This window comes from Falco biarmicus, chromosome 11 (assembly GCF_023638135.1).
Source record: "Falco biarmicus isolate bFalBia1 chromosome 11, bFalBia1.pri, whole genome shotgun sequence".
Classification (NCBI taxonomy): domain Eukaryota; kingdom Metazoa; phylum Chordata; class Aves; order Falconiformes; family Falconidae; genus Falco; species Falco biarmicus.
The window spans coordinates 7,065,298-7,090,968 of NC_079298.1; the positions used below are offsets into that span (position 1 = coordinate 7,065,298).

Genomic DNA, 25,671 nt, shown 5'->3' on the forward strand with positions numbered 1-25,671 from the left:
ATGCACCACAACTGTGCTGCCCTGAGAATGACAAAGATGCAATGACAGAATTGCAAGATACAGGTACATGCGCTCCATGAGCAGTCGATGGGAGCCAAGGTTCCAGCTGCAGTAGCAGCTGTGGAAGGCAAGTTCAGGCAGATGATAGGATGATGGACGGTAAGGCAATGATGAATCCAGGGAACAGACAGCTGTTTAGCTACCAAAGAAAGGGACCTCGTTAATACCTCTGAGCATGCCTTTTTGGTTAATCCTGCAATGAAGTGTAACATGCCAAGAAAGGCAAGTACCCTTCTATCCCATATACTGCAAGAGTCTTCTTGGTGTGGTCAGAGCCACCACCATGGCCTCTCTTCCCGAAATACAGTCTGCACATGATAGGGAGAACAGAAACACACCACTTCTCATATGGCTTTTTTAACAAAGCAATTCTAAGAGCATAGTGGTAGAAATTCTGGTATGAGACTGCTTAAATTCAGCTGGTCACATGCTGACTCTTCCTTTGGACTTCTTAGTCCCAAAGTTTAGGGTTTTGTACACCAAAGACATCTCCTTCATATCCTGGGTGTGTTGATGGGTGACCTGTATCACAGACAGTCAGCAGGACTTAGCAGTGTTGTTCTGCCAGATTTCAGCGCTCCCCAGGAAGGTGTCTCAGCTGAAGGACTCAGAACCCACCACATTATTGCAAGAAGATTACATTATTCCTGATGCAGTAGGAATAGAAAACATTCTGTATTGTAATATGAACACAGTGTAGCCTTTTTGCACAGCAAAAGCCTCCAGCCACAACAGCAGCAGGAATTAAAACCACACTTACAAGATGTCCAGATACAGTATATGTTTTATCATTATTCTACAAACATATGTTTTGTGTGACTTGGTTCATTTATTTCCTTTTGGTTTTCAAAAGCCAACACATGGCCCTGAACAAAAATTACACTTCATGTTTTATTTGTTCAACTCAGTTAAAATCACAACACTTGTTTTGTAGAGTTTTACATAATAATGTGTTGTTTTCTATGTAATTTAATTTCAGTAAACTAGCCTGAAATAATTTAAAAAGTCTACGGAGAGTTTGTGAATGCATTGTTAGGGACTTGGATTTTAAACATTTACTCATGTCAGACTTAAAATTTGATTTGAGTGTGGGAGTTAGCTGCTTCCCTGTTCGTACATGGAGACAAAACCCACAACATGCGACAGGATAAATTCTTCCAGCTTATCCAGGACTAAAAGGGAAGGCTGCTAAACTCTGATGCTCATCTATTCAATTGGAGGACTAGTGGGGACAAAAAGAGGTGGTTCAGGAAACCCATTTTTCAAGTACAGATTTCAAAGAGGTGGGAACCGATTGTCTAGTGGAAGGCTGGGATTGCCTGATAGCACTGATGGACAGACTGGGTGAAGGAGATATGTGACAAAGGAGATGAGAGATGACAGTCCCTCAATGATCAGTCTGGAAAAAGAAAACAAAATGTCAGCAGCAGTAAGAGAGACTGAATAAACTGGGGGAGAAGTCATGAGCTGGGGGAGACCTGGACATCTCAGAGACACTGACCAAGACCCACAACGTTCTATAGAGCAGCGAGAAAACCAGTGCAGGATTTCTTATTTTTGTTTTTCCAGGTCTGTTGTTAATCGTTTTTGACAGACCTAAAGGATCGCCTCCTGCTGAACAAGGCTGGACTTCTGGGAAAGAGTGTGCTTGAACAGGGGGAAATGAAGGAGGGTAGCATATGTGGCTGGCATTCCTGAAAGCCAGGTAAAATGCTAGTGTGGCCGCATAGTAAGGGGAGTCTAAGAGAGAGATGACCCTGAGCAATGGGGCCAAACACATCGGTCAAGTTGGGGTTGAACTAAGGGAGCTTCCCTGGGTGTTCAGACACGGCATTGCTGTAGCAGTGAGTCAGAAATGAGACAGAAGCGACTCACAAAGGATGAAAACACTCAACACAAGCACCCAAGGCATCAGGAGGCTTTACAGCTCTGAAAACCCTACAGTGTGTCTAACTGCAGCAGTAAGTACCCACATGACATTAAAAGTTGGTGCTAGATCACTTTTAAAAACAGCCGAATCTTTCCAAAATTGTTTCCTCCAAACCAACTTTCTCCTAAAAGCCCCTGGAAAACAAACAAGCTGTCAGATTTGTAACATCCAAGACTGTATTTCTCGTCCTTACCCTCCTGCATGCATCTGCTTTTCTTTCCTTTTTTTTTTTTTTTTTTCCTCTTCTGCTTTCGTATGGACAATGTATCAAGCAGTGGGATTTTGACATCAGAGCAGAAACTGGTTGCAACATAGCAACGCATGACGAGCAGAGAAAGAGAAAAGAGGGCAGCACACCGACGCTAACAAGCTTGTCGTGTATCCGGCACTGCTCGTCAGCTGTGACTGCACACTGCGCTCCTAATTTTGATATGACGGCCACGAAGGATTGTGTTCCTTCATTCTTGCTTCAGCTGAAGCTACGCTGCAGTTACAAAGGTTCAGAAACGCTCAGCATGCATGTTTTAAATTACAGATAATTCATTTTGATATGCCTTTTTCTTGGATCTGTAGACAAAATGACTGCAGCGGGGTTTGAAAAAAATCAAAGGCAGGTTTCCCTGGGAGATACATATCAAGCTATGCCTGTGTCTCTGGAGTGTTGCAATACAGCTTGCAGCAACCAGGGAGAAATCAGTTCTCCTTTCCACAGCAAAGGTTTGAAAAACAAAACAATTTCTTATATCTAAAGAAAAACAGCTTCAGTGGATTGGTTAAGAAGTCTTCCTCTGTATTTTTGAGGACTGACCAACATCAGGACCACAACTCCAACAAAATTAAGATTAAGCCTGTTGTCTAAAGAGATTGCTATTATACTTAGATTTCTATTAAGGTTTCAAAGTAACATAGCACTAAGTTGCCAGCAAGAAGGGGGGTGGGGGTGGGGGGGGGAAGTAATGAAGTTACAGTCCCTTATTACACAAACGCAACTTGAGACTTTTTTTAGGATGTTATCTATCAGCCTGTCTGGCAAATGTCTGTCTGGTAATAATGTATCCGTCTGCTGAAACAAGCCTAAATAATGCAACATTATATCAATAATTAATAGGCACATAGGTCAACAAGTTCAAGACTAATACAGGCAAATGAGAACTGAAGGAAATGGCTCGTTTGGGGCAGCTGCCAGGCCCGACATGGCAAGCGCAGGTTTGCAGGAAAACGAAGGCAGGAGTGTTTGCAGTGCAAATGCCAGAGCACAGCGTGCTTCAGGGAACATAGCTCTCCACGCTTACATCTGCTCAGTCCCCACGTACTTACTCACGGAAACCAGGAACCCACCGGGGTGGCACTTCCCAGGCAACATGGGATCGCTTCCTCTGAGAGAGAGAGGCAAAGCCTGCTCTTTGATTCATACCTTCACTGAAATTCCCAGAAATGCTGTTCACCACCTGAAGAAGGAGGGAACAGTTCTAAAGGCTGCTGTTTCCACCACTGGGTGTACAAATCTGGCACACAAGATATTTTTTTTTTTCCCTATAAATAAAATGCTCTCACCTGCCTTTACCTGTCTGTCAGATGCCAGAGAATGGCTGAGGCTTTTTTCCCTATAGTCAGAGAAACAGATGTATTCAGATGACGACTCACATCACCCCAACGAAAAGTTTCTAAGGGGGGTGGGAGAAGCACCCTCTGAAGGTGCCCCTCTTCATAGAGGGAGACCAGACAGCTACCATGAACTAGACACTTTTTAGATGGCTAAACACAGCGAAACAAATGAACGCCGTGCAAAATGTCAAACTCTGCATCCTTTCCAAGACTGAGTGGGCCAGCGAGCATCAGCAAGATCACATCTCATGTGGATGCAGCAGCACCAAGGGCAGGTCTTGACCTTCAAGCCTCCTTAGATGCGTGCGCTGCTCCAGTGAGCTCTGAGGCCCTGTGGCACACCCAGACAAACAGAAGTTAGCTCACAGAAGAAAAGAGCAATTACAGTATCCCGTGCTCTTGATTTGGGAGTCTTTAACTTCTCTAAGCACATCTGGTAGTCCAGATGAATTGTGAGAAAAATACGTATTGCTGATTTTAGTACAAGCTGACGATAATAGCTGAGGTCACCTACCAGCCAAGAAAATTTGTGTCTGAAGTAACCTGAGGTATTTTAAAATGGAAAAAGAAAAGAATCAAACTTGCCATATGAAAATGAAATTAAAATCAGAGCAGACATCAAAATAGAGATATGGAGAATCGGGTATTAATAACGTCTCTCTTCTGAGAAGAGTACAGAAAGTCACGGTATTTCTAATTGTGATTCCTCACCAGCGGTCAAACCAGGAGCATGGGCTCCCATCCCATACAGAAGCCTCCTGACATTACTTGGGATCCAGTGATATAAATAAAAGACTGAGGTTGCTATTTGTAAAACAAACAAAGGAGGCAGGCTATGATTGTCAAGACTTCATCACCTGCAGTTGTGGTCAAGGATCCACATATCAGGTGTTCAAGCTGATCCGTGCACACACACACCCCCTACACAATGGGACCCCTTAACAATAAAAAAGTTACTAAACATCTCAAAATGCACACAAGTGCAGTGTGGTGTGAACACAGAATCTTGGTGAAGCAATTATACTGTGTATGACAAACTTGTCTTAATAGTAGTAACTTAAATGCATGGGGGAAAGAATTAGATTTTGGGTAGGGTTTTTTTTTAGTTGGTCATTTGGGTTTTGTTGTTTTTTGGGTTTTTTTTAAACATAGGTCTTGTATAAGAAAACACAGCAAACATTGCAGATACATTTTCAGAAAACCACAGCTTACTTACAACCAAGGCAGTACAGAAGGGAAACTGAAAGTAGAAAAGAGAATCACAAGCTGCAAAGGCAATTCTAGTAACAAGTCATTTTAAAAAGCAGATGACCAAGATAGAAAAATCCCAAATTAATATTTCCAGTAAACTTTGCTTTTAAAGTTGTGTGATAACTTAGTTACTGAAGATTCTGTCAAAGGGATTTTCTTCAGAGAGAAGTCCTAGAGTATACAGAGGCTGTTTTGTGCTCTCGCCTGTTTCTAAATAGAAAACACTGATTCTGCTCACTCAAGGAATTCCACCAAGCTCAGAGGAGTGACACCAACGAGTTAGGTCAATACATGATCCATTTCTGAACTAAGATGAATTCATAACAAGAAAGTCATGCAGTCCCACAGTTCACACAGTCAAGGCTCTGCAGAATGCATTATGAACCTTTCCTGTCTTCTTCTTTTAACAGAGCACATGGTTTTTGGTGTGCAAAAGCGCCAGAGGATTTGTATGCATTACCTCATATTCAAGAGACCTAAGCACTTGGGAGTAGATTCTACAGAAATTAGTGCCTAAATGCTGGACCCACTTTTTCTCCCAAACTCTTTGCCTAGGTAACACTGCTGCTTTCCAGGGAGTTTCTGACCCACCCAGGAATCCACCTGTAGAGGCAGTGGTTGAGTGGGGCTGTGTTCAGTCAGAGCGCACACCCACTGAATTATAGAAATCTGCATTTAGCCTTACAACGCCAAGATTTTACAATCAATACCATTGCAATTTATTTCTGTAACTTACCTCTGGACAGAGGTACACATTGCCTAAGGAGGAATGAGGAACGCCGTGGGAAGTGCAAGGGGCTCTGCATCTCTGGGCAGTGACAGAGGAGCAGGAGTGCAGCACCCTGCTCCTAGTAAGGGCAATGTCTCCATCCCCTCCTAGTCCCCTCCCAGCTTCCATGGGAGCAAACCCAGGTGCTTAAAAGCCCCATGTATACATCTGAAGTCCTATAGATGATCTTGGACATGGCTAAAGAGTGAAATGTACCTCTGAGAGCACCTGCAACTGATTCCAAGATGCAAGACACTGAATAGGAAAAGGAAGTATCTGGCACCTAGACTTAGGTGGAGTGCAAATTTTGCATATTAAAGACACTACAGTTGTACAGAAATGATCAGATGAGATGACTCCTGGCAAGAGGTATAATATGTACTTGTATAAAGAACCTCTGGGACGGAGACACCCAATTCCCTTTCATTCTGAATGGCTAATTCCCTTCGTCTTTGAACATCCACCTAGGTTATGTGGGATGTCATTAGGTTCCCTGCTTCTCTCCTAAGGGTAAAACAGTGAAGGCCAATTTTTTCCAATAAACAAAATCAGATTTCCAGGGTTCACTTCTGGAGTAAGAGCAACCACTTCATAGTTCAAAAGTAATTGCTTTTATCATAAAGTAGGATTTTATCAAAAATCCCTCAACTTAGTTGTGCTGAAATCAGAAATCACCTTTTATCGGTACACATGGTCCTCACCATCTTCTGACACTTGTACGGTTCTGTCTCTGACCCCTCTTTATGCCAGCTCCATTTTTGTTGTACAAAGTCCTCTGTTCTACAATGCAAAATACTCTTCATCAATTTAGACAAAAGAACTAAACTTCAAGAGGTACTGTGTTTGCACAGAAGAAGTTTGGGAGTCAGCAAATTAACATGGTTTGTTTTGTATGTCCAGTTACTCGATCCCAACCCCTTTCTCACCCATATAGTAGGAGGGGTTATTCTTCTATTCATGCCTCACTGTCTTTTAATGGATTTAGGGCACAGCTCTTAAAAATGTATAAGAGAGACAGGCATCGCATGATTTTGCTATGGATATTTTATGAGCAAGTCTGGGTGAATGCCGTGTGCTTGAAACAAAAGACTGCACAATTTGCTACCAAGGCAGGATCTGTGTTATTATGTCTTGCATTCAAGGGTTCTGAGAAGTCTTGGGCAAGAAAAACAACAAAACAAAGGCATGGGAGAGACACCATGGCCTAGTAAATGGGTCAAGACAGCACCGATACACTGCTTTCATTGTTATTAATTCCTATAATTCAGTCATTTGTCAGAGAACAAATCCGACTTAGGAAGCAGCAGCCTGGCCCCTCCTTATTTTATTGGCTGTTATTTGGGGGTTGCATTTGTCAGTTAATTGACTTAAACTACTACCTTCAAAAGACAACACTAGTACCTAGGTGTTTTTTACTTCTGCACCTGCAGCAGCCACCATAAGATATTTTGGTACCAAGAGCCCCTTCAGCCATTATTTATCAATGGAGTGATTAATTTACATCTGGAGCATAGACTTCCACCGCTACTGGACTGATTAAAGGCTTTGGTTATTCAACTGACAAAGAAGACATCACTGATGTTCAGGCACCTGAATCTTTCAGATGTGTTTTCATAGAAACACAGCTAAGGGAATCTGCTTCCCTGAGGAAGTAGGGATGTGCTTAGTACTTGGTACCTTCCCATTTCCAGCTTGACTGTAATTCCCATGACACATCTTTAAGGGTAAGATCATACTCACTGAGGCCTTGGTCTACCAACGGTTACTAAATGCAGTAGGTTGGATGCAACCTCCAGCCCAGCAAGTCCTGAAAACAGCTGACTGCCAGAGGCTGGCAGGGCATCCCAGGAACGAAAGCTGTTCACTGTTTCTTACCTTCTTTCCCAAAGTATCTATGATGACTGATCCCTTCCAGACAAGACATGGGAAGGGTGGTCCCATCTCCTAATCCAGTGCCAAATTTTCCTCTTTCATATTCTAGTAACTGCAATCTCCATGAGCAAGAGTGTGATGAATAAGGACGTGATACCAGATCCAGACAGTCTCCCCTAGGGAGAGTTCCCACTATGCAACAGCAACAACCCAAATTCTCTATCATCAACTTCAGTTTGAGCTTGCAGACACTGGCAGGTGGTGTTTTTTTCTGTGGGTTGTTAATCTCATTTATCATGGTGGGCCTACAAGGAATGAAGCACTAAAGCTCTTGCAATGCTTAAACTATTCACTGAAAAAGACAGACACAGGATGGAAGTGGGGATACAGCACACAATCCACTGCTCATCAGCCTTTCCAAATCTGTTTCTGCAAGTACAGCAAATAGCATTCTCTTCATACTGTTTTCACTTATAGGTAACTACAGAGCAACACACTTATGTAGTGCATTAGGACTGGAGAGCTGAAGGAAACTGCAAAGCTAAGTACCAGTAACACATACCCAAATTCTAACTGCAAGCACATGCATATATGAGCAGCACCCCATCTACAGCTAAAAATGCCAGTGTCTTTCTTGTAATCTTACTCAGAAGCGAGGTTTTAAAGAATCAGCTTTGTCAGAGGCATAAGATTCAATCTTCTGTTTCAGTGCGATTCATCATTAGGGAGGGCATGAAGGAATTTTTACACATTACTTTTACATGTCACTATCTCATTTTTCCTATTTGAATCTCTTACAATAAACTCAATGGATCCACAGTTTATACAGCAACCCTGTAATAATACTCAGAAAATACAGAGACTTTTGTAAATATTATCTTATTATACCAAATGTAACGACTTCTATTTGCTATTTATGGGAATGCATTTCTCAAGATGCTTCATAGTAGAGAAATGTAAATACCTCTTAAGTGGCAGTTTCTATAGAAACTTATTTTTCCAGTGAATTGCAGAATAAACAGCCTCATTTTCTACTTTGCTTTAAACCTCACAGAAACCTGCAACATCTTTCCAAAGTGGCGGATAATAATACTTCGCAACTCTAGCCATTTAGGTCTTTGAAGCTTGCTGTAAATATGAACTACTTATGCCTTCAGGAGTATCCTTAGGCAATAGCATTAGTCTCAGGAAGAAGGGGAGGTAAAACTGCAGGTAAAAGACTTTATACAGAGCAGGATGTCACTGCCTAACAGCTTGATGTGCACTCACAACTTTATTGCTGGCTCTATCACAGTTCATCTTATCCCAACCTCAGAAATCATCAGTTTTACTCCCATCAAGAAAAGGTCTCTCTCAGTAGTAGCTCTAGAGTGAGGGTGGAATACAACCCCAAAAACAGACAGCAGCAGAAGTATTATTTTTCAGAAGCTCAGTTGGGTTTGCCCAATGGATACGTGAGGAGTTAGCAAGTTATCTCAGGGCTGGCCATGCTGCTGCACAGCAAAGCAGAGCATGGAACAGCACTGGTCTGGAGCTGGTTTGCCTACCAGATTTCAAGAAAGCTAATATCAGAAACCCATTTTTCCTGGCATCGACACAGCCTGAAGAAGCTCCCATGAAAGTGGCCATGAGGAATTTCTGTCCTCCCCTCAGCCTGTTAAGAACCGCTGTGCCCATCAGGTAAGTCGAGGAAGGAAGCTGAAACTCAGTTGGGCTGAGCAACCACTTCTGATTTTTTTGCTACGACACTTCTTTTACAGGGAAAAAACATAAAAACACTTAAAACATGGTATGAGTGCAGAGCCCCACTTGCCCATGAATGATGCTTTCCAGTAAGAAACAGAATGTGTTTCCCCAGATCCCTTCCCACTGCCCTGGGGATGTTGCTGCTCCTCAGGCTGCTATGGAAAGCTGCCTGGGCATCAGGCACTTAATCCCCCAAGGTGTTTAGATGCCAGATCTTCATGTGGCTAATTGTGCTGCACATCCCCGTTACTGCCATCCCCAGTCCCGCACAGATGCCGTACGTTAGTGCTGAGATCACAGCCGTAGGAGTCAGCCCTCCTCCACACACCAGATGGCTCGCTCTTCTGCGTTTGTTTTTAGTGCTTACCTATCTGCTCCTCAACTTCTGATAGTCATGTGAATTTGAGAAGGGAAAAAAGAAAAGACTTCCCCGACAACTAACAAGGGAAAAAAAGTTTCCTTTTCATATGCTATTTCAAAACACAGAGAATATACTCAAGAAGCATTCTGAACCTTCTCAGAAATTATAGAAATCAAGAAATAGGGGCAGTCAGAAATGTGGAAAGTTCCTCGGTATCCAAACAGTGTGGGCAGCTCAGTCAGTGCTCTGCTCCAGAGACAGAAGGAGACACGCTTCAGACCAGTGGACAATAATGCCCAACATTTTGGCTGGCTTCCAGTTCCACTGCATAATGAAGAGCAGGTATTTTCCACTTTAACCTTGTCCTTGCTAACCCAGTGGTATTTAAAAGATGGTAAATCCATCTAAATTTAGCAATCAGAATCTGATTGCACTCTCTCACTTTTAGGAATGGACATGTTTTGATTTTATCTAAACAAAACAGCTTGTACTTCTGTGCTACCTTTGCAGTAAATAAACATGTAAATATATAAATAAACAGAAACTAGTGCAAGTGAGGCATTTTACAAATGTGTGATATTTCCTCTCTGGACTTCAATCTGGTACGGCCCTACTAACTGTTATGATTTATTCTGTAAGTTGAATGAGATCCAGCTCCTGGGGGGGATATATAATTACGTCTAAAATTTTTTTTCTCAAACTTGATTGCATGAAGAAGCCTTAAAGTGTGACCCATCTGCATTCTCAAGACTTGCAAACAAGAAGGCAAATGGGGAGACCTCTAAATGATTTTTTTAAAAAGCATCTTAGGAACATCTTGCAAAAGCCTATCTTGACGTAGACACGTAGATACTTGACGTAGACACGTGGTAATGCTTACATGCTAAAATAAAAGACAGGTCATTTTATGCCTAGAGCCTTCTATCATGTCACAACAGTGTTTGTGCTGGTGGCAGAACTGCTTTCCTGTGATCTTCCCTCTCCTGTTGCAGATCTCTCCCACCTCCTGCTTTGGGCTTCTCAGCTTTACAGTCAGCGCAATCAAAGAGCACGCAGAGGGGTGATGTGTGCCAGGTGCCACCTGTGGTTCCTGCTCCCCGCAATGAACTAAAAGGGTGTCCAGCAGCTCACAGAGGTGATGGCACCATTAATACCACTGCTGTGGCCTGCATGGATATGGCCAGAAGTGCATCATCTCTTCCAGACAGGGATATCAGTTTTGGAATGGACCAGAAAGACAAGTGTTACCTCAAATAGGCAAGCTGGGTATCCTCACGGAAAAATCCAGGTTTTTTTCTTCCCATCACTGTACTGTCCTCCATTTTCTTCCTATGGCTAGAGATTGATGAACATCCATTTTCCTTTTCCCCACTGTAATGTCTGTTGCTCTCACATCCTGGTCCCACTTAACTACGTCCACATCCTTCCATACCGCAGAACCCCATTCTCCCCATCAGTGGTCTCATTTCCTCCCCCATTTCTCCCATCACCACAGCCCCTATCTTCTCCTATTCCCAGCGGAGAGCACTTTGCTCCCCATCTGATTTGAATTCCTCCCTCCTTACGTGGGCGATGAATCATTCAGAGTAATGGCATTTTAAAAACTCTACAGAGAAGGTAGGTAGACGCAAACCCGAGTGGGAGTGCATATAAAGTACAGTGTTAGTGGGTACCTTCAACCCCAAGACTAGAAGTTCCCAAACTTCCCTGATGTATAAACAGTGCCTAAGGGCTGGATGCTTCCTGCTGGACATATGTGTTGATGGCAACTACCACAGGCCAAACCAGTGCCACGTTATACATATGAATATATAACACTTAATATTTAATCTTCATTTACCATTTATCATTATCATATCATTTAATTACATTATACCATTAACATATCATAGATCACAAAAGATTCAGGAAGAAGTCAGAAAGATTATCTAGAAGAAAAAAACCCAACCATAACAATGAAACTGTGTTTCCATTCCATCTCAACATTTGGGGGAACAGACTTTTCACCTTGAAATGCTTCTATGTCATTAATAGTGCCCTTTCTATGAAGAACCACCGAAGGTAAGTAACATTTTTCAGCTTTTGGCCTATCAACTACTGTCTTTTCTGATTAAACTGGAGCTTAATTCTAGTCTTAGCCCTGCACAGATTATCTTAGTTCATGTATCACCAACAAAAAGCCCTTCTAATTAGAGGGTGATTGGAAACAGTGGTCATATCGTCTCACCATAGGCCATGTCTCAGTGACATTTTCATTCTGAGTCACAATTTGATTCAAGGCAAGAAATAAAATTTTTACTGATGGAAGTTCTGCAGTATTCTTTATCACCTGAACACATGAAACAGAAAAGCTACAGTATGTATTTGTCCAGAACTTGATGTGCTTAACAAATAGCATGTTGTTTAATGACTTTACTCAGAACACCTACATGTTTTGTTCCTGTTACTTGTACAGCTCTTACATGTGACAAAAGAGACTAATTTTTCAACAGAGGAGGTAGAAGGAGGGGGAACAGCTTATGGACTTTTAAACATGTCTTCTCTCTGAGAGGCAAATATAATAATAACAATATGGGGCTCCATACCAGCTGTGTCTCAGGGACTTCTTTTAAACCTGTTTAGCCTATAATTGAAGGATAATTTTCCTTATTGCCAACTGTCAGCTCACACTGACATCACAAAACCCAACAGTGTTCTTTCTGGCTTATGTTTCATCACAGTAAAGAATTCTGAAATCTGAATTTTCCTTTGTGTGCATGAGTATAATCCTGAAAATTATGGCCTTGGTTATATTTGCGCAATACCCTGTACCTGGTAAAAACTTTGCGGTGCGTATGTACCCCCCCAGTCACCACGTGCACTAGTGTGTCCCTCTTTCTGCTCCAGCCATGAAGCTATGGCTTGGCCACCCCTGAAGCTCCCTGGCTTGTTAGCTCAACTGTGATTGCCATTTGATGTTCAGACCTCCCCAGTGCATCCCCCAAGTCAGCTCTCATGTAGCTCCGTGTGCCTCTGGGATTTCAGCCGATTGAAGCTATGCCTGCCCGAGGTGAGCATCTTCTGCTCAGGGAGAGGCGCATCTGCTCTGCCATCCAGCTTCCCTGGGTACAGAGCTTTTCCAACCACCTTCTATGTGCTTCCTGCCTGACCAGGATGAACAGGGACAGAAATAAGGAACTGTAGAGCCAAACCCACAAGCCTCTAAAGAGCTATTAGAGACCAGTGTTCTTTACACACCCCAAACATAATACACATGCATAATAAACAGCCAAAAAGAGCTCAGGCTGACATAAAAACCCTACAGTCTGTTACAGGGCTGAAAGAAAACTTAGCAGACAGAAGGATGCAATGTTGCATTTTCAAGAGAGTCACCTCTTGCGTTGAAAAATCTATTTAAAACCAATAAAACTTCTGTTTTCCTTTGGTCATGCTTTTCCTGTGTCTGATCCTGCCACAGCGCAGATTCCCATGGTGTAATTAGAGACCACAAATGACAGAGAAAAAATATGTGCAAGTGTTACACATAAAAGTATTGAGGATAAAAAATTGTCTAAAATCTCTAAACTTCTAAACTCTAAAATTCTTCTAAAACCAAAATTTTTGAGTAAACTGACATTGCAGGTTTTTTCACTTGGATTTCAGACAGAGGCTAGCAAAATTTACAGTAACAAACATTTTAATTGTCACTCAAATCAGAAAGTGACTCAGCACTGCAAGGAAAAGCAAGACTAAATGTTGTGAAGTTCTGACAAACCCAGCTGAGGAATGAGCAAGCACGAGTCCAACTTGGAAGCAGACGCAGAGTATGCTTCTGAAGAAAACTTTGCTGATTGTATTTTGGAGGGGGGTTGTCACAGGGCAGTTTCACTGCAACGTCAAATCACATGTGGACATCGAATCCAGTGCCAAATAATTCCTTGTGGGTATAAAACCAGTTGAAAAATTCCAGGAAGCCCTCCCTTACAGAGGAAGCCAATTCAAAGTCCCCAAATACATCCCAAAAAACCCACTTTGTTTCCATGTTTCTCAATCACAGGCACCTCTTTCTGGCTTCAGGGCAGCTCTATCACTATTTTCAGACTTCTCATCTTTCACCCATATGCACAAGACAGCTGGCCCTGATGAACTCACCGGCCCAGCCTCTGCTTGTCTCTGGCTTGGGGTAACTTGTACTGCTTACAGAGTTTCTTGAGAGCAGCCCCTCAGATAACCTGCACACCCAGATAACCCCTGGTTCCCTTCCTGCATCTCTTGACAGATCTGTCGATTTGTCCAGCTTCTGGAGGAGACACACTGAAACCAGGAACGGAGGGGTCAGGTGAGGGGTATCAGAGATAAGGAAGATGGAGGGATCTGGGGGAGGGCAGGGGGAAAGGGAGGAGGTTATGCAGGGCCAGAAGCTGGAAATGAATTACAGTTCGAACTAGTGGTGTGGCCTGCAAACCTGAGGCCCAACACAGCTGGCAAATCTCAGTAGAAATCTCGTCAGTTTCTACACTTCACATACAAAATGAACAGAAACATTTTCCTTCCTTTGGCTAATTTTTATGCAAATAAGAGACAAGGTCCAGTTATAAGAAGCTGTTGCTCCCCGGTCCAGGTTCACATCAAGTTTCTGCTTCACAGATACCAAACCATGAACACATCGTGGCTGGGAAGAAACGCTTAATTCCAGATCCAGGCTGGAACAACAGATGAAAGCTGGCGGTTGGAGCAGCAACTGGCATAACCTCAAATCTTTAGGAGAAGCCATCAAGGGACACCAAGACTGATCTCTTCCTCTGCCTGTTGCAACACATCTGCTTGGGCCAGGATTCCAGGCCATTCCCTTACTGACAAACGTCAGCAAGCAGCGTGTGCTTTTGAAGGCTATTACATCTGTGTCCGACTCACACTCACTCCAGAGGTTCCTGTTTCATATCCTGTTCTGATTGCTCTACATTTATCACGTAAATTAATTTCAAGTACACACAGGGGGGTAAAAAAGTTGGTATGCATAAAGATTATAAAACCTGAGAATTTGTTAGGGGTTATAATAAAGCCTGGTGTCAAAACCACACTCCCACTACACAAATACACACGTACACCATGAACCATGGGTTGTATTTCAAATGAAAGTTAAGGCACAAAACCAAGCCATTTGGTTTCCAGCAACCTTCTAACATGCGCCTTTGGAGACCTCCTAACTTTCTGAGTCCTTACAAACATCACAAACTGAACGCTAGAGCCAGCAACACTTACTCCTCCCAATAAACTGCACTGATACAAGCCCTTCAGAGGCAGTGGGTCTCTGTGAGACAGGAACAGTGAGCAGTAACAGATTCAAGTGCTGGCTTCAATGAATTTGAAGGGAAACATTTCTCTCAAACAGTCAGAACATGTTGCAGAACTTTGGAAATTTTGTGTTTCTTACCTGTGGGACAGAGAAGCTTTAATTTCTAATAAACAGACCTTTTTGCATCTGAAGGCCATACTGCTGCAATGAGCATTGCTCTGACAGGGCAGACTGCCACAGCCCTTTTTGCCATCAGAGAGCTCCTGAAGGCTGTGCTGCCTATGCCTGCTATTCTTGAAAACAGAGATGGGATTACAGGCTTCTGTGGGGTGTCCTCAACTCACACCCACAGAGACTCAATGTGCAGTTCTGTGCCGACATGATTCTTCCAACCATCTACTCCTGTGCTGGGCACTAATCCAGGGAAGTTAAAAAACCCTCCCCCATGACACCCACTCAGCACTACAGTATCTGTTTCCCAACCCTTCTGATAAGTGTGACTGTTATTCTGTTCTAATATTGTCCCAAACACAACAACATGCCCCTAAGTTAAACAGTAAAGGAGGATAATTCAAACTAAGCATTTACCTGCAAACAGTTTTCCAACAAAAGGGGTAAAAAGATATCCCAGCCCAAACCCAACAGAGCATCACAGCTACTGCCTTCGGTGTCTATGATCCTCTAACAACTGTGACCATGCTAGGACATCAAGGGCTAGGTTCAGCAATCAGACTTGAAATACTTCATGCAATAAAACACCAAGTGCATGTTGTTTGGCTCTGGTTTTCATGCTGTAGGTTACAAATGTTTTGAAAAATTTATCTGTCTTGCAATCAGTAAATAAGCAAGTCCTGAGACCCTTGATGTGGGAAATGTATTTCTCTGATAGAAATATATTCCCATACCATCACCAAAGGGAGTGTAAGTCCTCAGTGAGTAGTAATACAACAGTCCTACTGCTGTAGCCTACTCAAATTGTCTCTGCGATTACCTCTATCCACCGAGCAAGAACAGCAACACGCAGTTAGTGCTGTTTTTCAGTAACATCTGAGAACAGACCAAACTCTCCAAGTTCCTTGGTTAATGCTATAGCTTACTGGGCTAAGGCTGCGCTTCTATGAGCAATGCTTAAACCTGCTGTCAGCTCTAAAGGTGCAAGAGGTAGAGTATACCCACTTAAAAGACTTGGTACTAGCTCCTATTTCAAGCTAAACTTCATCGACACTGTTTATTTAGAAGTTAGGCTTTAGGATTCACACACATCTCCTCTCAGTCTCTCCAAGACAACAGTAAATATCTTTTTTCTTCCAACTCCCAATATGAGATGTGCCCTAAAAAAATCTCCTGGATCATTTAAATACCAACATAAGGATTCTTGCAACACAGGGAGAGAAAGAGGGGGATGTATACCACATGAAAAAAAGAATTTCTCCTGCATCATCGGTTCTCCTTAGAAACTCAGAGGAGACTGTTTTGTGTACACAACACTGTCTCTGTTACAGACTTCTTTGAAGTCTGAAGAAAGGGATGTTGCAAAAGGGAGCTCCTACAGTGTGCAGCTCATCTAGTCTGCCTTTAGGTCAACCCAGATGGAAGAGATAGGGCCCTCATGGCTCGCTTCACCTTCATCTCTCCATTTCTGGGAAGGGTTTCATCAATGTCACAGAGAAGATGTTCAAGCATGCTGCATTCTTGAAGCATAAACCCCCTCTTATTTCACTACAGACACAGCAGATCCAAGTGGATCACGGAGAAGGTTATTTGTACCTATTTACAGTACCTCACAATGCAAATGAGCTGAAGACTGAATATGCAAATAAATGCATTTGAGGAACCAAAGAATACAGTTTTCTCAGTCACCAAAAATGCTCTGCTCTTTTTGTTCTTCATTTATGCCTGTCTTTCTGTTTCCTAAAAGGAATCTTGAATAGTGCTTAAATATATATAACTGTTTCTAATGTACTATAAAGAACAGTGATGAGTTCACACTTCCCTGAACATGACCTGAAGGCTTCAAATTTATTCAGACAGGAAAGCACATACCTTTTTAAAGATAAATTATGTGACTACAGAATCAGATATAATTAATATAGTGTGTCCTCATTCTCCGAGGGGGGTGGGGGGGAGGGTGGAGATTATCACCATGAAATATCAGCCACAGATTAGATAGGGTATGAAAGAAAAAGATTAAAATGTGAATCGTGGCTCTTGTTCAGATACATATCTTTAGCGGAGTAAATTTCACCTAGTAAGTCATTTTAGCTCCATCAACAAACCACTAATCTCTGGTAATGGTGTTCCAGGTTACCGACTGAGTTGAAATACATGGGAAATGAATGAACGCAGCATGCAGATCCTGGATACCTGTATTTGTGATGCTGTTGACACAGCAGAGGCTCGGTGTGCTCCTGCTGCAGCCATGCTTCCTGTTACTATAAACATGCTCTGTTTGAAAAGGGGCTACTATGGGCACACATGTGCAGTTTATAGCTACTTTTGTGCCAACATAAATCAAGCCCAAATGCCATCTCAATGACATAATGTAAGACTTATGCTTAAGGGAGTCCACATACATAAGTGGGTTCCAAAGTAATTAATTTGAGGAGTCCACTTACTTACATTTCAATCTCACAACCAGACAGAGTGTGCCGTGGTTCCCTTGACTTTTTAGCGTCAGACTCCCCAAATTTCACTCTTCCATTTCCTTCACTTCCTCACCTTTCAGGGTCAGAGCTTAACACCGCAAAGGGAAATGAAACAGAGAAAAACAAAACGAAACAAGCTGCAAAGCAGATTAAAGCCACGTTTGACATTCAGAGGTACAGGGTTCCTTTTGCAGTTACAGGTATGAAGTAGCAATAATTTTGTGTCTACAACTCTCAGTATAAACATGTTTTTTTTAAAAAAAGGAAGTTTCCTAAATGCATCCCCACTCAAAAAATGTCATGGCTCTTTAAACATATTCTATTTAATGTTCGAGTCAGCTGTTTTTTGGGGGGTTTTTCTCCTTAGAAATGGTCTGGGAAGTAGACAGAAACCATCTTACATTTCCCTCAACTCTTACTGCTCTAAATGCACGATCTCTGAGCCAAAGGTGTTTGCAAAGCAAGCCACAGAAATATGTGCTTCTGCTTGTTAGAGAGGATGGATCTGCCTGCCAAGTGTCTTCTCCTGAGTGAGACCAAAAGAATTGCCATCAGCCTGTGGCTCTTGCAGAATTCCTGCTCTGACTGCACTGTTAAGCAACACCCCACACACCAGTCTGCTCAGAGAAACTAACTTGCTAAAGTCAGGGTCCAATTCCTTTCCCACGAAAATCAGAAAATTAACTCCTACTACCTTCTGTGGAGGCTGGATCAAATATCAGTGAAGAGACATGCAATTAGTCATGGGACAAAATGACCCATCCAGATTCAAGAGGAGAGATGTTTTATGGGAGGTAATTACCCAATTTATATATGCTGCCCTGAGTCAGTGGGCATGAGGCCATTTAGCAATTCATGGGATCAGCCTCAAACCAAGGATTCCCATTTTTTTGCAGCCCAGAAAGCTGGAACCGTTTCACACAGCCAACACGAAGGTTATTAGCTTGGTCCCACACTTCTCCCTATAAGATGCTCACAGCTCATTGGGGAGGTCAGAGGGATTACAGCACATTTTTGCAGATCCTAGTTCATTCTTAAACTGCAGTGTTTCCATATTTGTTTGAGCAATACTAGTGCAGAACCTGTCATATCAGACAGGCTGCTTCAGTCTTCATGCTTTTTAAAGAAGAGAGGATAGTGATAATGAGGACATTTCCAATGAGATCTCCTCTGGTTCATTTTAAATGTTCACCCTCACTTTCGGAAGGGATTTCACCTTTGTTTCTGATTTACTCTGATGAATGTGTAGCAAGTGCCTGGGCTGCCTCAATACTTAATGCACGTATTTCCAGGAGTTTCTATAGACATTCATCATTCTAGCATGATCGATATATAACGAAGGAATATGAGAAGCCAGTAACAAGAGGTCAGACTTCATGGACCTGATGAGAAAGGCCCAGAAAAAACCCGTAAGAACTGGTAAGAGAGCATAACAAAGCATGGCAATGACTAACCTTTCCTGTTAAATAGGTGTTTACACAGCCAAATTCTACTAAGCTATTAACCGGGCAGAAAAGAAAGACCCTCACTTCCAAGTGGATTATTCCATTTCTTCTTTCTCATTTGGGACCTAGAAAACAAAATTTCAGAAAATGATGCCGTGGTTTTGAAAACACTAATACAATTTGCTGAACACCAGTGGTTTCTTCTACAACAGCTTAAACAGACATACAACACCTCCATGATTATGAATATCTGAGGGAGGAACCAGATTTTTCGGTTTTACACTTGGAATTAATTCTCCTGTACCTGCCTTGTGTCTGAAGAGAAGTAAACAGAGGGGGGGAAATGTGGCTAAAGGAATTATTCAACAAAATCAAAAAATGCATGTGCACACTCTTACAAAAACAAAGAAAGCATGCAGAGAGTTAGGTTTCTTACGAGAATCTCCTTTATTTTAGAGGAGAAAATGTAACGATTGTATGATTGTAATGTTTACGTAAAGATAAATGAGCAGGTAGAATAACTGAACAAAGCCATTAAACAAGACTAAATTCCCAGATATGATTTAAATTAATTCATGGCCATATAGGACCCTCTCATGTCAGAATACAATTCAGTCTTCAGAAAAATCAAAATAAATGTTCAGAGTTTTAAAGGGTGGGTCTGCAGTTCAGAGGTGAAACAAAAGCAGCTTTTCAACAAGTCATCCCAAATTTAGAACCGAATATTCTTCTGCTACAAGGCAATTAGACGATTCTTCCAACCTGGAGATGGAAGAGCCCTGAAAGAAAATGCAATGCAGTAATCAGCCACACTTAACACAGTAACAAATCAGATGAGAGTGGAGGAGTTTAAATGAATGTGCAAGTAGGAAAGAAACACAGTACAGACTTGAAGCTTGTCTAATTTTTTTGAGGTTTTAGGAAAATAAATGTCTTCCATCACATCTTGTCTTTTGCTTTCATGATCATTTTGCGATTTCCAGATTTTTACCAGCTACAAAGAGAACATACTCTACTTTGCACATGATGGTATGATACCCTATGGTGACAAAATGATATCCTATGCCAGATTAGGGATCTCTCTGGTCCTTACGTATCTGTGGTTGTAACCACTAACAAAAGCTTAACAAAAAAGTAAAAGGAAGTTTGCAATAGGCAGCTATGGGCAAATCTGCCCACAAGAAGTTTCTTTCTTCTCCCTAAAAGTCAAAGCCTGATCTGCACCCTGAAGTAATACCTCTGCCTTATACCACTCCTAATTATTTTCAATCCTTGGCGTAGTCACTGTAAATACTTTCATAAACTGGATAAATGCACCTTTTTCAGGGTTCTCCTGAATTCTTCTTGGTGGTATTTTGTGGCAATTAATTTGTTTTATGATCTGGATACCTTCAAAGATGCCTTAATCAAGAGCACATTCTGGCCTCACCACAAAGCTCCTAAAATTCTTATGCATTAAGTCCAGACAAGCCACTCCAAAAATGCAGACAGGTGCCCACAGGACGGGCAAAAATGTCAGAATTTCCCCATGCCGGCTGGTAAACATGTGGCCCAGCTCCCTGCTCATCAGCTTCTGCCACAGGTCTGGGAAAGAGAAGGTTTGAATCCAGGGAGTTACTCTTCCTTAGCCAGCTCCAGGGAGCTGCACCCACCAGACACTGATCCTGGGAGACGTGCTGTGGAAGCCTACCTTCCAGCTGTCCTTGTGAACCAGCTGCTGGCTGCAGACAAGTCCTTCAGCGAAGAGTGAGGGATGAAGGAAGTGGGAACAGGCGCAGCAGGGACACTCCCTGCAGCCTCCACTACTCCCAGAAGATGTGCTTTTGGGGAGCAGGGGCAGGGAGCCTGAATTAGTGGTTTTAAAGTTGGGGGAAGAGGTGCAACAAGTCTTAGGAGTATGTGGGAGCACACAGGAAAGAAAACGAGGGAACTGCTGCTATAGATCCTTAGGTCAGTGTAATCAGCAAAGGAACACACAATAAGCCAGGAATGAAATCACGGCTGGAGCAATGATTTTGTGCCACCAATAAAATCCTATGGGCAGCAGTCATTGAAAGGGTAGGCTTAGCCCGGGTTTTTCATACTTAGGAGCACAGGCAGTCAGCCTAGCTAAAAAGCTGAGAGGCTGTGATTTATGAGGACAGAGCTAGGTTAAACAACAAGTAAGGGCAGACATAACAGTCTACAAATACCCATAGGAGTGAATGTCAAGGAGTATGAGGAATTGTTTTGAACAGCAAGACAAATTTCCTAAGACTGAGGTGCAGTGGCTTGTGAAACACTTGCCCAAACAGCTGAAGTTCTGTTGGTCACGACTAGCCTGGGCAAAGCACGAGCAAAGGAAAGGCAAGGAACAATTCTGTGTTGCTGGACAGGTGAAAGAGATCATTCAAATCTGTCTCATGTTCAGATGAGTTCCACATCTCCTTCACCACAGAAGCTATCTGCAAAGTTCAGCAAGGTAGATGAGCTGGAGACAGCATTCTGGAGACATACTGCAACTGCTTTTCCCATTACAATTTTTGTGATAGCGGCAATTACAAACCTTATTTAATCAAGACTGTTTCAGGTTGATTGTATAAATGAAGAATTCACATAGCTGCTGTTGTAAAGGAGTAAGCACATAACATCACTTATAGCTAGAGAAAGACTACCCACCACAGCAGTTTTACTACTGTTAACATCAAATTTATCCTGCACAGAGGGTGAGCGTTACCTCATGCACCCTTTCTCATGCCCACTTAAGCCCCTGAAATAGCTCTTACATGGACCTGAACTTTGTTCTGTGCTGAGCACCTGCATGAAGGGTAAGATCCAGCCTAAGGTCATGTTTCAAGGAGGTAAAGATTTCAGTAGCGGGCCTACAGAACATGCCTGGTACTCCCCACATGGGGAAAAGAGCTGCTGGGGCCACATCGAGCAGGAATGCAAGGGAATGCAAAGTAAAAAGTAAAAAAACCAAAAAGGACCTTTGAATTTTGTTTATCAGCATGGCATTGCAACTGTGGCAAGGTGAGGAACAAGAGGCTACAATTCACAAGGTAGAAAGGGAGAATGGGATTGCCTCAGAATCCCTCAGATTGTAAAATTATCACCTAATTAAAGGAAATAAACACAGGTAAAGGGGAGAAAAGAGCTCCTGCATAGTCTGGAATTGTGATAAGGGGAGGGGAAAGGACTAAAACAAAGTAAATGCACAGCCACAGGCAACAAATGTAACCCTAAGATACCTTTTATCTCCCTCTTTTCTGGCAGATGTCCAATCCCCAGTCCCTGCGGAATGGTTTGTGCACCAAGGAGGATAAAGCCAACAGTTTCCTTACTCCCTCCTGCCCTGAGACATTGGATCACTAATGTGGAGCACTGCTTAACTCAGAGAGGGAACCTAATTCTCACTTAGCCCTGACTCTCCTGAAAAACAATCCCAATGCTGGTGTCCAGTGACAAGAAAGGAGAGACCAACTGTTCCTTGGCCTCTGCATGGAGGAAGAAGGTAAATTCCCTACAACTACCCCCACTGTACAAGACTTTATATTTTTTTCAGAATGCAGAAGTGAGAGGTGAAAAAAAAAAAAAAAAAAAAAGAAGAGGAACCACATGTGACTCCTGTGGTGAGGAGGGGACTGAAAGAAACCCAGGAAAGCTGGCCGGGGGGCGGGGGGGGCAGGATTTTTTTAGGCTGAGCACCATTAGGTGGGTCACTTGATGGCTACGTGGTTTCAACACATGCACAGAACAAAATACACTGCTGGAGTGTCATAAAGAAAAGAGACGGATTTCAGAACAACCTAAAAACAAGCTGCAGTTTGTCTCCCATCTAGGGAGGACCATCCCAGCTAGGAAAGAGCTGACCATCCTAGAGGAAATTCTGCTCAATATCATAACAATATTTCAAAGCATTTTGGAGATTTTGGAGTTGATTAAAGAGAAATTCAGGCATAAAAAACCAAAGAAGCTGAGGAACTCTTTTTGTCAAAGGTTTACAACTGGCAGGAAAAAATGTATTGAGGAAGAAAAGCCTTGTAATTAAATCCTTAACTTGAGATTCAGGTTCTTCTTCTCACCTTAGCTTAATGCTCAAAACACATTCACAACAAGAGGTGCCTTACATATTTGTAAACACTATGTTGCTTAAAGGTATGTGATACAATATAAAATATCATAATCCATGGCATGCTGCCAGGAGGCTACAGTGGGAATAGCTGACTGACTATGCAGTAATGTCATTCCCGGGGTAGATGTATCTAAGAACATTCAGGTAGTGTCATGGTACACAAAATTGTGCCAGGGAGAGATTTTGAGTCCATTGTGTTGGTTTCTGTGTTGAGGAAGGAGAGTGTCTTTCACCTCGCTGACTTGTATGGGGCTTTTTCTCCTCAAGTTTTTTTGGAAAAATCTTGAGCAGGAAGCTAAAACAATTACCTGAACAGAGCCATAAATACTGTAAACTTTGAGTTTCCCAAATAAGCACTTTCTCATGTACAATAGCTTCCCATGAGTGAGACTACCTTCTGCCATTCACTTTCATTTCATTAGTTTTGTGGTGTGTCACAACAGATCACACTAAAAACTGAGGTAGGACACAAATAGAAGAAAACAATCCTTACTGTGAATCTTTACTTTTGTCTGAAATCCTTTTCTGGATGTTTATGGCATCCCATAAAGTTGCTGAAACATGCCTGCTCTATTTTTAATTGTCATTTTAAATGCCAAAACCCAGAAGTCTTGCTTATATTGTATGTGAACACAGTGTCTGCTTATGTTCAAACCCTCAGGCACTTTAAATAACTCTACTGTACACAGAGAACGTTGTTCATTTTGTTTTTACAATTTTTGCCTGTGTAGAAGGAGCTCTAATGTCTTGAGAACATAAATGTATGTTCATAACCAAGGAGCAAGATCACAGCTGGAATCTACCTGAGCCTCGGATCATATTTCAGCAGTGGCATAAAGCAAAAAAGCAACTTATTTCTCTGTTTAATTTACAAGAGCTACAACTGGAACAGCACATACTAGACTAACTGACGTAACGCACAGGTGAGTGCATGTTACTGGTCCACCTCTGTGCCTGATCCACAGGGAATATCAGCCTGTTTCAGCCAGACTTAAGAGCCATTACCACTGTAGCCCTAGAGGAACCTTGTCCAAACCCTGGTGCATTAGTAAAGGTGGCAGCTGCCATAACAGCCTTCTGTGTAGGCTACAAACCTGGGACATAAAATGGGGTTCTTTTTATTGATTCCAGTCAGTTTTGTACCAAGCCTCCATTGTTCTGTCTTAAAGAATAAACCATTACATAGAACTCATAAGCGATTTTGCTTTTTTTCTTTCAAGGATTAAACAGGAGCACATCGTAATTTCCTTTAAATGCATCTATTATTCATCAGTATTCAGTAAGTTTTATTATGGGCTTAAAAACAACAGTATATATATCTTCATACTCAATTCCGATCTGCTTAAAACAAGAACATGTGTTCTGAAACTCATATTCACTGTTTAGATGTGATTGGCCATGAAAGTCACAGGGTATAATACGTGTTCCCTGAGTAAAGACAAGGACAAGTATCTGGCCAATGTTCATTTTTCACATTAGTTTGCTGTAAATAATCTTACATGCAATTTTGCCACTTCCTTTCTGTTGGAGTCTCTGCAAGTAGGTTAGCATACCAGGGCTTGCAGAAAGCCAACACACAGTATTTACAAACAGAGAGGAAATAAATTAATTTCACTGTCTGATTCAACACTGGAGGAAGGCTTTTTGCTTCACCCACCATAATAAGAGAAGGTACAATCCCTCCTCTAGTCTGGCCATATTACCAGACAAGGATAATTCTGCTGAGTTAGGGCTACAGACAAGGGGACAAAGAAAAATAGGCTTCATTTTTCAGCGTTCATCCCATACAGCCAGTCCTGTAATAGCTGTCATTATTTGTAACATGCGCAGTAGAAGCATAGATGGAGAAAGGAAGCCATGCATGTAACACTCTCTTTTTAAGCAACCATCGTTTTTTGCAATGATATGTATAAAGGTCATTTGGGGTTTTCCTTCCCTTGAAGTTGGGTTTCCTGAGAGGAAGGAGAGCTGAAATACAGGAACAAGTGGCTGCACACCATTTCCAGCACCAGTAGACCTTCCTCGTCGACACAGGTTTAGGAACCACACCTGAATCTCCAGACTTGCTGATGTCCTCTCTTTAAAGGAGAGAAGATGGGGAAGGAGATGGGTGGAGAAGGTGAAGAGGTTGGTTGTGTCCTTTTAAAGGCCTTGCAAACACAGCAAAACTGCTCCCATACCCTTAAATCTACGATAAAAAGTACGTTGCAATACAAGTGGGAAATACAAGGAAATGTTTCAACCAATAAAATGTGCTGGACTAGCATCAAACTTCCGCTTAAAAAGCTATTTATAATAAACAACAATTACTTACAGTATCATTGCAAGATCACTAGAGGACTCAGAGGTCGAAGAGTACCTGGTTCATCTGGCTGTGACCTGGAAAACAATGTGTCACATATCAGCAAAAACCACCAGCAATCAATGTATTTTTTACGAGGTCTGTTAGAACAGGAGGAAATGTTCAAACCCGGACTGCTGGGCCACTCTGTGACCTAATCCTGGTCAGAGAGAAGAAAACCTGCCATTCACTAGATCACCACTGATAAAAGAGAAAAACCTTAGTTTACTAGATAAGAACATCAGTTTGTCTGGGTT

At 42.2% G+C, this 25,671-nt stretch overlaps 1 protein-coding gene across 10 annotated transcripts in view; it reads right to left on the reverse strand.

Moving 5' to 3' along the window:
• Nucleotides 1-25,671, reverse strand: part of FGGY (FGGY carbohydrate kinase domain containing) — a 325,624-nt gene that overhangs the window by 212,434 nt on the left and 87,519 nt on the right. For all 10 annotated transcript variants that reach the window (XM_056356585.1, XM_056356584.1, XM_056356576.1 and 7 more), the window contains one exon: nt 25,388-25,452. The gene's annotated coding sequence lies outside the window, so the exon portion shown is untranslated. The remainder of the gene's footprint in view (nt 1-25,387; nt 25,453-25,671) is intronic.